This window comes from Gastrolobium bilobum, unplaced genomic scaffold, assembly GCF_033153095.1.
Source record: "Gastrolobium bilobum isolate Gb01-03AN ecotype WA unplaced genomic scaffold, APGP_CSIRO_Gbil_v1 utg196422, whole genome shotgun sequence".
In the NCBI taxonomy this organism is placed as follows: domain Eukaryota; kingdom Viridiplantae; phylum Streptophyta; class Magnoliopsida; order Fabales; family Fabaceae; genus Gastrolobium; species Gastrolobium bilobum.
Window position 1 is genome coordinate 83,460 of NW_026895937.1, and position 10,935 is coordinate 94,394.

The following is a 10,935-nucleotide window of genomic DNA, read 5'->3' on the forward strand; positions in this document are numbered from 1 at the left end:
CGTCTTTCTTCGGCTTCATGTTCATCGACGCACTCTACACGTGGTTGACGAACCCCAGTGTGATGACTATGACTACCAGAATGGTGACGAGCCTCACATATTTAACCATATTTTGGTATTTTATCCATAACTTGAGCTATACTTATCCGGTTGACACAATCTTGGTCTCTTTGGAAAGCTAAGAAAAAGATCTATAACTTCCATCAAGACACAAGGTTCCAAATCTATCATATAGGATATGAAAAAGAGACAACAAGACATGATTTCCTTATTTTTTTCATTAATACTCAAGCTATAGGCCTTCTTCCACCTAATTGACACTTTATACTACTATAAGACATCATCTTTACAATTTTAAGACATACATTTATCAAATAGGCATCCATGCCCTTCAATCATGTATACAATGAGTACAATATCCAAGTGTCTCTAATACATAATCATGGGACTTAGATACAAAACACTATGATCAAATCTTTGGCTCCCATCAACAAAAAAGATACCAAGGGAGATGAGCATAGGCTAAGTCCATCAAAATAAAGCATGACATACATAAAACCAACGGCTTTCAAATATCAATCTTATACATAGGAACTACAAAATGGCATGCATAATCCCAAATCATGCAAAATCTTCATGTATCAACTAGTCCAAATATGGCCACTTGCCATCAGAGGCTCCTGCAGCATCTTTACCTGAAATGGGGTCCCCACAACACGGGGTGAGATATATAAATACATCTCAGTAAACCAGGGGTCCTTGGAGCATCTCTCCACCCCATAGTTCACTCACAGTATAAAGCAATAATCAGTAAATAATGCAGTAAATACATATCCATGCAGTGTGTAAAAACATCTCCGGGAGACATCCCTCGAGCTCTCATGCCGTCCTAAGGATACTTAGATGCAAAATAGTCCTACTGGGCAGCTAAACTACCAAGTATGAATTACGCATTGTCATGAAAGATACAAAACATAGGGAAACACCATCCTATGCCATGCAAAATGCATACACATACGTATAACAAAGCATTAAACTACCCTATTGCATATACAACACTATTAATAACCACTACCCATTCCGGGCTTGGTGGAACAATAAAGGGATCAATTCCCAAGGTTCGAAGGCTTACCTCAAAGCTCTAATTCAACTTTTGCTCACCAACAAATTTTGCAACCCATCAACTTTGAATTCAAGCTACAACGTGCAAAATACACACCTAAACCAAGGTGACACACAATCAATCAATACAATCTAATTAATATCCATATATTCATCAACAAAACAACAATTCTACACCTCAAATTGGCATGAGCATACCTATCCAAATAGGCTAATCATGCTTCATAGCATGATTCAATGGTTGGTCACTCAATGTTGGTCCACAAGACTAAATCCTATCACCACAAAGACAAAATCAACCATCCAATTTACAATTTGCTCAAAATGCTAGAAAACTCACAAACCCCAAGCATGAATTTTCTAATACATTGAACAACAACCAAATGACAATCTAAATCCATTTGTACCGTTTATTTATCATTCCTAACAACTTTTACAAAAGGATTTAGCACCAATCTAACTTAAATATACCCCACTGTTCATGCATTTCTCAATTTAGAACCCTAACATACCCAACATCATAAAATGCAAGGAAAAAGGGATTTCTAAACACCAACTCACCTAAAATCACACAAGGAATAGATTACAAGCCTCACTTCAAGAAATGAGCCACTCCAAGGTCCTCCAAGTTAAGTGGGTCGCCACTTTCAAGGTGGAGTTTCTCCCTCCACAATGGTTCCCAACAAAAACTAAGTGGTGGGTTTTGAAGAGGATGGAATTTGACACAAGTTAGCCTTTGGAATGGATTGATTTGGTTGAGAGATGAGAAAGTTATGCTTCCTTGAACTTCTATCAATGGCTTCAACCCTCTCTCCCTCTCTCTCAGCTTTTCCACGATGAAGAAGAAAGGAAAATGAGTGTGGTTTCATCAGTTTTGTCACTTAACATAGGTTAAGTGACTTTAACGGGGTATAAGCCAATCTATCTATTTAACTCCATTCTTTACCAAACTTTACCCAAAGGTTTGGAATATTTTTCTAGGAATATTTCTATTTTTTTTTTATATTTTGGGTACTTTTGTCTACACCCATTTTTACCCCATAATTTTCACTGACAACACTTTTACCTTAAAAGTGACCCTAATTTGTTTAAGAGTAAATACCATTTTTGGTCCTCAGCAAATTTTACGATGCCCGTTTTAGTCCCTAGCAAATAAAAAGGCCTATCGTGGTCCCTAAGAAATACAAAATGAATCCATTTTAGTCCTTTTGAGGACTAATATGGGCCTTTTTTGAAATTGTGAGGGACCACGATTCAACTAAATTGGTCCATTTTGAATTTCTTAGGGACCACAATGGGCCTTTTTATTTGCTAGGGACTAAATCGGGCATCGTAAAATTTACTGAGGACCAAAAAGGGTATTTACTCATTGTTTAATTAGGCCCTATTCTTAATTTTACTCACTAATACATGCTTAATTACTTAATTACATGTAATTTACTAATTAATTAGGCTAGGGCTATTATAATGCATGGTAGTAACTGAGTTTTATCCGGTAGAGAGGAGAAAAAATTCACTTTCTTCCATCACTGGACAGACATTTTAGATTTTCTCGCAGGAATATAAAAATTCAGTTATAATTTTTTAAATGTCTGGCGGCAAGGCGGCAGCTATGGGCGAAGGGCTTTAATAACACGATAGGTCCTGCCAAACCGTCTAACCCATTCACCTCATTGGATTTCGTTCATTTCATTTGCAATCCAAGAACAGCGTTTAGATCCGAAACTGGGTATTTTTGGTATATATAATAAGCAAATTTTGCCATGTGAACAAAAAAAAAAAGTTTGTCGCTTGTTAATGTTTTCACCATTTTTATAGGAACTAATTATACTTTATTCGCGACGGCAGCTATGGGGAACAGCGGCGACTGTATAGACTAGAGAGAAGGGAAGAAAGAGAAGGGGGGAGAGAGATAAGGGCTTTATATTGATCAAATCAGGACCATTGGATCAAGATAGCCAATTAACGGTGAGATTGATTGGTAGTAACATGGTAATAACCCTACTTGGTTGTTACAATATCCTACCCTTATATATATGTGTGTATGTGTATATAGGGAATGATCCGTTTACAAACTTTTTTAACAAATTACACTAATTATGACCGGTCATACATTCTTGATTGAGGTATGACTGGTCATACTTTGTATAGTTTGTAAACAAAAAAGTTTGTAAATATATATCTTATATTCTAAGACAAACCGATTCTTGGGAAACTTCTGCCAAAACTTCTGCCACGTGTCTGTTCCTCCTTCAATTTCAGGTTTGCTTTCTGTAACACCCTGTATATATCCGGTAATATTATCATGTTATCGTATTAAGCTGTGCATAATTAAAAATGCGGAATATCTTTTTCTTTTCAATTATGATGTCATTAATCATTACCAACTTGATTACTTATTCATTTTCAAACGTCGCCTGTATGCACATTGCAATAAACAGCTAACTGAAATACCTCATGATATAAATAACATAGATATAAGTCTCTAGTCACGAAACTACCACACGTAGACCGGACCACCTATCAGTTTATACAACTTAAGCTAAAAGTACTAACAACATAGTGGCATGGACAACTCCCATGCTCACCCAATTAAGGCAACAAAGCGCAACATAAGTCTCAACTCAATAATCATAAATGACAGAGAACATAAACAACATCCAATCCAGTCATGCCAGCATAAATATAACAGCAATAATCATCAACTAAGCTCTGGCCTCCTGCCGCCAGAGGCATCAGTCCCCATACTACCTGAACCTGAAATAAGCATTCCCCAAACGTGGCGTGAGATCTCTAAACAAGAAATCTCAGTAAGGCAAGGGGTCCTCAAGCATCTTCCACCCCAAGCTCACTTACATGTGCAATATAAGTTCCAAAACAGTTTAACAATATCATTTCAAAAATAGTGCAATGCAGCAGATAATCATGCCATGTGTGTCAATACTATTCTACTGGCCAAAGAAATGCAGGATTTATATACGCCAAATACCCACACATAGTTCAAGACGCTACTTGCATCCACCCCGGATCATCGTCTTATATAACGCCACATACTCAGGCTTACCGTCAAGATGGAACAACACATGCATATTAAAAACCATTACACATAAAGCTCAACAGCATTCCAAATATATCAAAGCATGTAACACAACATGCATATAACCATTCCCCCATGGGGCACGGTGAAACTACACAATGGCTAAACCGAGGACACGAAATCTTCCCTTGTAAGCTAGATATCCAAACCAAGAGTCCACACAGCTTAAGGCCCACAAACAGCACAATCACAAACTGCCCATACCATAATTACTCATCAATAATCATAGCTCAGATTACATTAAGTGATTAAGTATTTTTTACTCTTTTTAACTCATTACATGTTGTTTCTGCAGGAAGTATTCGAATACTTCACGAGTAGTATTTGAATACTCCAGCTCTCCATAAAGTATTCGATTACTTTCATTAAAGTATTCGAATACTACCAAGTATCCGAATACTTTTTCTCCCAGTATCTGAATACCGAAGTATCCGAATACTAAACCTTACTGTATTCGAATACTCTCCAGTATTCGAATACTTCTTCAAAGGTATCCGAATACTTTTCTTCCCAGAAAAGTATTCCAATACTCCTACCATGAGTATTCAAATACCAGATTAAAACTACCATTGCAAATATTTACCAAATACTCTAAGATTTTACTATCATAAACTAGACATCTCAAACTTTCCAACGACATATCTTATGCCTCAATCGGAGTTGTATAACTCCGGTTATGATTTTTGCAAAGTTTCTACAACAAGCTGAATTTCCAGCAATAGGGTCTCAATTTCAAACATACACTGAGAGAAATACACTTATCCAATGGATATTAAAATTTACAGGGTTGTAGCCCTATGTTTTAGCTTCACATAGGTCTAAACTTCACTCAATTTAGAGCTCTGAAGCTCGAGATATTGCAATTTTACTAAACTATGTCGCTATTGTCTCGCGAAGTATTCGATTACTGCCTTTTTTGAGGAAGTATTCGAATACTGCCCAAAAAGTATTTGAATACTTGTTCGACAGAATGCAGAAAACTGAGTTTTAAAGGTAAAATCGACCTCCAATGATCCAAACTCGATTTGGAGTCCAAGAACTCCTTAAACAGATGTTTATTAACATGTTGTGAACCCAGAAACACCTTCCTTTTATCAAATGGTTCGAGTTACGATTTTTAATTGCTGAAACAAGCTTAAAACATCAAAATACACAAGGGTGATCATGGTATACCTTCCAATGCACCAAAACTCCAAAAATGAGGTAACTTGGAGCTCCAAACTCAGCTCCAAGGTTCTGACTTGGTTCAAAAACGAATGTGGCACACCAAGCTTGGTCTTTTAAGCCAAAAGATCACTTCTTTGCACCACAAATGACATGAACAAAGGTTTAATCCACACAACTCAGAATCATAGCTCCTTAAGCCCCACAAATGTTGAACCTAAACTCAGAAAGAGGTTCCCTACTCACCACCAAGGCCAGCCCTTACTCACTCAAGTGTTTGGGAGAAGATTCAATGAAGAACAAGGGAGAAAAGGCCACTTGGCTCACAAGGTGCAAGGTGACCAGCAATGGAACAGTACCAAAGGGCTGATCAGCCTCCAAAGGTCACATAGGAATAGAATAACCTAGGGTTTTGAGCCCAAAAGTCATATATATAGCTCACTTAACATCAAACACACAGTATTAGCAAAAATAGCTACGCTTAGCATTTTAATCCCAAATTTAGGATTCTGAACCTACTCAATTTTACAAGATTTATCATATTTTTCTTATATTTTTCGGAGCACTTTTCCGGTACGCGCTTTTCATAGCCAGTATCAGTTTTTGGCACCAGTTCTCATTATATTAACTTGAAACTCGTTTTACAAGTCCTATATATTATTCTAGGAATTATCATGCACTTATTATAATTTTCTGGGATACTTTTTCGGTACGCATTTATACCGACTAGCAGAACCGGTATCTGCACTTTTCGTCAGAAAAGTGATTTTTAGCATTATTACTCACTTAATATAATTATTAGAGCCTCATAATAATTATTCGGGTAAATTATGGAATTATTTCATAATTATCTAATAAATTTCCTTAATTAGCGGTGTGGGTTCTTACATTCACCCCACCTTTTTAGGATTTTGTCCTCAAAATCAGAATATACCTGTCTCGAAAATCGGGATACGGCCGGAGAAGCTCGTCCTCTCGCTCCCAAGTACACTCCTCAGGAGTCCTTCCTAACCATTGCACTTTGACCATCGGAATGATCTTGCTCGTCAGCTGTTTCTCGCCACGATCGAGAATCTTGTGCGGTCCGACCTGTGTTTTCAAGTTCTCCCGAACCTCCACATCATCAGGTTGCACCACGTGCGAAGGATCCGCTACATACTTGCGAAGCTGAGACACGTGAAACACGTCGTGGATGTTGGCCAAGTTCGGAGGCAAGGCAAGCCGGTAGGCAATAGGTCCTACTCTACTAAGAATCTGGTATGGCCCAATAAATCGCGGGCTCAGCTTCCTCACTCCGAGTGTCCGTCAAACACCGGTGACAGGTGAAAGTCTCACAAACACGTGCTCACCCTCACTGAACTGCAGTGGACGATGCTTGACATCGTAGTAACTCTTCTGGCGATTCTGCGCCTGCTTAAGCTTTTCTCTGATCATCTAGATCTGCTGGATAGTATCTTCAACAAAGTCCAAGCCAAATAACTCTTTATCTCCAACCTCAGACCAGCAGGTAGGTGTACGACACCTTTTACCGTACAATGCCCCGTAAGGTGCCATGCCCAGGCTAGCATGGAAAATGTTGTTATACGAAAAATCCACCAATGGAAGGTACCTATCCCATGTCGAGCCCTACTCCAACGTGCAAGCCAGCAACATGTTCTCCAAGGTCTGAATAGTCCGCTCAGTCTGTCCATCAGTCTGAGGGTGATAGGCTGTACTCAATCTCAATTGAGTACCAAAAGCTCCCTGCAGCGCCTCCCAGAACCGAGATGTGAACTTCGGGTCCCTATCTGATGATACTCTCGGGCACCCCGTGAAGCCTCACGATCTCGCGAACATACAATTTGGCCAACTACTCTGAATGGAAACTCACCCTTACCGGAAGAAAGTGGGTAGACTAAGACAATCTGTCCCCAAATACCCAAAAAAATCACAGCCAGCCTGAGTCTTCGGCAATCCCACAACGAAGTCCATGGAAATACTTTCCCACTTCCACTGCGGTACAACAAGAGGTTGAAGGTTATCAACGGCTTCTAGTGTTCAATCTTCATCTTCAGGCATCAGAACAAAAGGTCATACAACAACAATGCCCTTCCGCATTCCAAGACACACCGTCCTGGTTTTTCTCAAAAAGCTCATTCCCGACTCTCACAGTCTCTATCTCGAGAAGTGCACCCCCATACAAGGAAGTCACATTCAGATCTCGAAACTTCACAACGACCTCAAAAACGTCATTCGGTTCTCTGGGATCATCAGTCACTTTCTCAACAGAGGCGACCTGACCCCACATACTCTATTCCACACAATAACTTGAGTGAGTTTGGTACTATTCTATGACTCTAACATCGAATAGACTTACAATTTTATAAATCATTATTTTCAAAATAATTTCATGTTCTTTTCACAGTACGAATTTATAATCATGTTCATCTCACTCAATGCATGTTAGTTAGCATGCTCATTCACATAGTAATGTACCTTAGCTCACATACACCTGTAAAATTTTAAATTTCAATAACATAATAAATCAGAAGCTCTATGAAATAGTATACCTCAATCTCCATGGCATCTGCAACTCAAAAGTCAATCAACGGTGAAATAACATAGATACATCACCACAATTTATCGTACATATGTCATGCTTTACACTACCCATGGTGTTAACATGCCAACTACTTATGAAGCATATCAATAATCAATATAAGAACCTAGAGTCATGGAGACCACTCGACCCTCACGCTAATCGTACATGCACTGACTCGCATATACAAGAACGCGCGTGGCCTTGCCACAAATTCCAAGTGTTACACACTCATTTTCCTGAAGAGAATTTCACATCCTCCAACAGAGCACCATCACGCTTAAGTATTGGCGTAAGGCATCTTGCCTCAAAACAACTTGACCGGTGCTTCCCATGGAGACACGCTCGGTCGAAAGAAGTCTTTCGCTGAAAGACCCTCAGAACGCTACTTCCACTCAGCCAACTCTGGTGGCGGCATCCGGTATGGAGCTAATAACAAGGCCCCACACCAGGCAACAATTCAATTGAGAATGCTATCTCCCACTGTGGCGGACACTCAGGAATCTCCTCCAGAAGCACCTCGAGGAATTCCTTCACCACAGGAATGATAGTGAGATCCTCCTGTGTCCCGCTCACCAAACCTCCCAACATGACATAATCAATGTCCCTGCTCACAAGGCCTTCCTAGCCCGTAGCAATAAAAGGTGAGGAACTGGCTGTGGAATCACACGAAGACATCACCACTCGCTAGGCACAACAAATAATCAATCAATCAACTATTGGACAATCCATCCACGCCAAGGATGATTTCCAAAATAGCCATCGACAACCCTATCAGATCTACTGAGAAGTCACGGCCCTCCCATTGAAACACGACATCTCGATGTACAGTGGTAGCATCACACTTTTCTCCGGTGGCGGTAGTCACCCGCAACGGTGGAGAAAGCACAGACATGGGCAACTCAAGCCCCAAAGTAATCGGGGTCGCAACAAACGAATGCGCAGCCCCAGAATCAAACAATACATCAACAGATGGATCACCAACAGACACAGTACCTCTAACAAGGTTGGGAGCGCGGTCCGACTGCTGCCTATCCAAGGTGTACACACGCCCAACAGAAGGTGGCACCGCAGATGCCGAAGTAGAAGCCATCGGAACCATCTGCAAAAGAACTGCCTGAACAGTTGCAACTCTCGCCGTCGACGACGGACAGTCTATAGAGAAGTGGCTCTCCTTGCCACACTGGAAACAGATCAGCTGACCCGAAGCACAACGACCAACATGCTCCTTTCTGCACCCCGCACATCTCGAAGTAGAAGAAGCCCTAGCAAAACTCCCCTGCTATGAAGCAGCCCTCTTGAACTGACCAGGCGCCTGCTTAGCCGCCAACTGTTTACCTTTGCCCCTCCTAGAAAACGTCCTATCTTTCCAAGAAGTAGGAGCAGGGGTGGAACTAACAGTCCCCTTGGTCTCGTCGACCTTGGCCCTCTTGGCCTTGCTCGCAATGCAGACATCCTCAATGTCCTTACACTGCTGAACCAGTGTACCAAAATCTCTCGAAGGAGCTCCAGCAACATGCTCAGCAATCACCTCGCTAAGTCCTCTGCGGAACTTAGCAGGCAGAAACATCGGAGTAGGCATCGCCATCCAAAAGTGTGTGAACTTCACAAGTTCATCGAACTTGGCCAGGTATTGTGCAATTTGTAATCAATTAAATCTTCCACACAAATACGCAAGTGCACGTGTCACTAGTAATAAAGGGATGTGTGAGTCCAAGTATCGTTCCCACAGAGATAAGTGTCAAGTAATGATTATTTAGGTGAAGAAAGTGAGTAAAATGATTGATTGTAATGGTTGGTTTGGTAAAATAAAAGACAACTAATAATAAGAAAACAAGAAACTAAAGTAATAGGTATTAAGATGATGTATGAGATATAAGTCAGGATCAATTTCCCTGATACAGCAATATTGAAACGATGCTTTAATGATGCTATATCAATGCTTAATTAGTAACCGAACACTAAGGTATGCTGGGGCTTTTGGCCAACCTAACATATATACCCAATAACTAATTCCCAAATCTCTATGGCCAAACTAATCACTGAACTGTTCACGTTCAAGTTCTAGGATATGTGGTGTGAATGATCTCTCTACCCACAACTTAATCAAGTTATATTAACCTAATTAATCCACACAATTCAACAAGGGTCTGGATTCGAAAACCTCTCGGTCCCAACCTCCTCAATATCACATATGTATCTCTCGACATGCACACATGAATAAGATTAAGCAAACTCGTTGAATAACTAATTAAACATTAACATAAACAAATTTTAGGCATACATATCAATGTTACAGCATAGGTACTTTATCACCTAACCTATGGAGAAATTTAGCTCATAATGGAATTAGATAAGATAGAGAAAAGAAAGAAAGAATTCATTGGAAAACAGAAAAGAAGTTGAAAACAATTGCTGTAGGAAGACGTCGTCACTGCCTTGCTCCAGTACTGCTCCAGCGCTGCTCTTCCTCTTCCAAAATCCTCACTATCTTCCTCTAAAGCTCTCATTCTTACTTCTGACCTTCTGAACCTTGAACCTCTCTGACTGTGTTTCGAAATGTGTTTTAACTCGTGGATGAGCTCTTCTTAAATAGGAAAAATGGTTGGGCTTTGGGCCTTAGGAATTAAGAGTGGAGATTTATGAATCTGGTTGCTGCAGCCTTATCGTATCCTTGATTCTTGGGCTGTTGGCACTTTGCTTGGATAGAATCTTGATCTTCTTAGAATCCTTGTGCCAATGTTGTTGCTGACCGATTATGAGCTGCGTTTGTTGTCCTTGATTCTTGGGATTTTCGAATTTGTTGGCACTTATTTGGATAAGTTCTTTATCTTCTTGGATTTCTTGTGCCAATGTTGTTGACCGAATCAAGGTTGTTGTCCTTGTTCTTTGGGATTTGGATAAGATTCAATCTTTGAATTTTTCTTTGACTCTTGTGATTTCTGAATTAAATCTTCAAAAACTTCCCTTGCTT